At 40.2% G+C, this 3,240-nt stretch overlaps 1 long non-coding RNA gene across 1 annotated transcript; it reads left to right on the forward strand.

Moving 5' to 3' along the window:
- Positions 1 to 713: 713 nt before the first annotated feature.
- Positions 714 to 2,188, forward strand: LOC129105208 (uncharacterized). The gene is made up of 3 exons (XR_008531822.1): positions 714 to 829; positions 949 to 1,014; positions 2,143 to 2,188. It is a non-coding gene; the product is annotated as an uncharacterized LOC129105208 (long non-coding RNA).
- Positions 2,189 to 3,240: the final 1,052 nt, after the last annotated feature.

Consider the following 3,240-nt stretch of genomic DNA (forward strand, 5'->3'; position numbering starts at 1 on the left):
GGTTGCTCAGGTTGCTTGGGCAACTGCCCATATGCCCTCCTCGACTCAGGTTGCCCTTTTTTAATAATTTAATGGATGCAGAATTCCATGTAGGCCTAGATAAAAAAAAATCGCCACTCGAAACATTTCATAAAGTAAGCGTAGCCTCATTCAATTCCGTTCGGGCACTGAGAGTGAAAGTCAGTAGGGGGAGGGCAAACTCTGCCGCGCGGCAACAGCCGCTTTTGCCGCTTTTGCCGCCTCCCCTCTGCCGCCCTTCCCTCATTGAAATGAATGAAGGCGGCGAGTTGCCGCGCGGCGTGTGAAAGCTGCTTTACGTAGCTGCAGCGCTGCACGCGACCGGAACACCGGCAGCACCTGTGAGACGAGTCAGACGACTGCCTTGATGTGGTCGGAAAAGGTGAATTTGAGATGTATAACAAACAAACAATCATCATCACGTTTTATGAAATGAACTACAATCTTCATAAATCCAGGCTCAGTTTGCCACGTAACGTTTAGCCTAAATAATCAGACAGCTAGCTAGCTTGCAGACAAGCAGCCCGTTATCACATCGCAAACTAAGCTACATGTCTGCTGATAGTTAGTTTCTAACATTTCGTTTTAACAAGAAGAATAAATGATGGAAGTAATGCATCACATGAATTCTTTCATTCAAAATGGTTCATGCCTAAATCTTATCACTATTTTGGGTATTGTTTGTTATTGTTAAGTGAAGCCGAAATGCCCAGTGAAAAGAGGAGGATTCAGGAGAGAGAGAGACAACTGAAGGAGGCAGCAAAGAGGAGCACATCACTACAGGGTTGGCTACGAAAAATCCAAACAGCAGGTGGGGCAGAGACTTTGCATAGTGATAATAAATTATACTGTGTAGGCTAATTGATAAATTAATCAGACTCATATTTTAGCCTACTAATGGCAATTTTTCATAATTACATTACATTTAAGATGAGGAGCAGCCACAAGCCTCCAGACACTCGGAAAATGTGGACCAGGAGGAGGCACATAGGGCAGGTAGGCCTAAGTGCTGATCACCATATATGAGAGGACCATGCTAGAAAGTACAGGGTTAAAGAGCTGCATGCTAAATAATTGTAATCTAAAAAAAAACAGGCTATTTTAGAGATCCTTTCAAAGATCTTGCCTGAGCTGAACATAAATACCACTGCTTCTAGTGGGCATTACAATAATAATAATAATAATGGTAATAACAATAATAATGGTAATGGTAATAACAACACTGCCACAACAATTGCAGAGGAAAATGACATAAACATTCCGACAAAGATTCCAGGTAGACGAAGAAAAGTCCCTGCAAAGCTGAAATACACTTCCCAATCAGCAAGAGAAGATGATGAAGTCCAGACCTTGGAGGAATATTACAGGGGAAGGACATACTATACCTTTCTGGACAGACTGAGACAGGAACTTGAGAGAAGATTTTACGGGGAAGGGAAGACTCGGGACATTGTGATGTCACTGCAGAGACTCATTGACCCAGAGCAGTGGAAGGATATCGACCAAGGTTTTGATACAGCACATTCACTATGTGAATTTTATGGACTTCAGGGGGAAGACACCAACCTTCAAACAGAGTTGAGAGTCTTCCATGCATCGTACAAGTGTCCCAAGAGGACAGTCAAGTCTATGCTTGAAATATTCAAGGAACACGATGCTCACATCATATTCCCCACACTGTTCAAACTCATTAAAATATATGCCACTCTACCTGTCTCCACTGCAACGGTAGAACGTTCTTTCTCAAAGCTGAAGCTGGTAAAAACAAGGCTCCGAAATCAGTGTGGTCAAGAGCGGCTGTCTGACCTCCTCCTGCTGTCCATAGAGAAGGACATACCAATCGATAAAGAAGAGGTTCTGAAGATTTTTATTGAAATGGCCCCTACTAGGCGGCTTCTCCTTTGAAGCTTTGCATTTTTAATATGTCAATTTGGAGAAAGTTATCAGTGACTTGATAGGATGTTGTTTAATTATGTTTGTGTTCATGTTATGTTCTTCTTCTTCAAGTCATGTTTTTCTGCATTGTCGTTAGTAGTAGTTATTTCAGTGTTTTACTTATTTGTATTAATATATTAATAAAGACCCTGTTATTCTCAGTCCTTCATATGGGTGCCCTTTTTTCAGGTCAGAGCAACTGCCCCTCAAAATTCCTGTGCACGTCCCTGTAACTGGGACAACTGGGCATAAAACCCTCTCTAACCGTTCCACAACAGCAAAAATGGACCCACAGCTACTGTGGCGTAGGTGACGACAAGGATCTTTAACAATGGCGGCGCCGCTCTAACAATACGACGAACGAGCGCTAACACAGGCTAACAAACAGGCACAACACTAATATACATCTTTCGGTCACATTTAACCAACATACTCAGTGTGACACAACTCATTGAACATACAGATTTATATCACTCCAGAAAACCCAGGGGAATGTACGGCTATTCTATCATTCAGCTAAGCTAACGTTCGCATCCGACAGTCAGTCTGAATACCAAACTCACGTTGCTTCTAAACAAATAAATGAAACACAAATTTTAATAATTGTTCTATAAACATTGGTCTCTATTTAAATCGTGTTTATTTTGATGACGCAGTTCTGTGACGTCTTCATTGAAAGTTTTCCCGGGCTACGCGAGACTAAACCACAGCGCTGCACTGCCGCCTAGTGGCCATAGGTTGAAATGTACTTCTGAGGAAGTTAGTATAACACATTATTCTATGTCATTGAATATTTTAACTAACAGTCCATTTGACAGCTCTTGAAATTTCCAAATAACAAAGAAAAATCATCAAATGATATTAAAGTACATTACATCATATCAAATATTAATCAAATAAACAAAAATGTGACCATACATTTTGTGTGCGTCACATCTTCGTAGTTGTTTTGCATCTCTGTGTTGTTGTTTTGAGTCTCTTTGAGGTCATTTGTATCTTTTTGATGTCGTTTTTTTCTCTTTGTACACTTTTGCATATCTGTTTAGTATTATTTTGTCTTTTTATAGTTGTTTTATGTCTCTTTGTAGTCTTTTTGAATCTCTTTGTGGTTGTTTTGGGTAACTTTTTGGTAATTTTGTATCACTATGTGGGTGTTTTTGTTACTTTACAACAGTTTTTTCTTCTGCTTTGTAATGGTTCTGTGTCGCTTTGTAGTATTTTTGAGTCTTTGTGGTTGTTTGCGTCTTATTTTCTCTTTGTTCTCCGTTTTGATATTTGTGGTCATTT

This window comes from Anoplopoma fimbria, chromosome 17, assembly GCF_027596085.1.
Source record: "Anoplopoma fimbria isolate UVic2021 breed Golden Eagle Sablefish chromosome 17, Afim_UVic_2022, whole genome shotgun sequence".
Classification (NCBI taxonomy): domain Eukaryota; kingdom Metazoa; phylum Chordata; class Actinopteri; order Perciformes; family Anoplopomatidae; genus Anoplopoma; species Anoplopoma fimbria.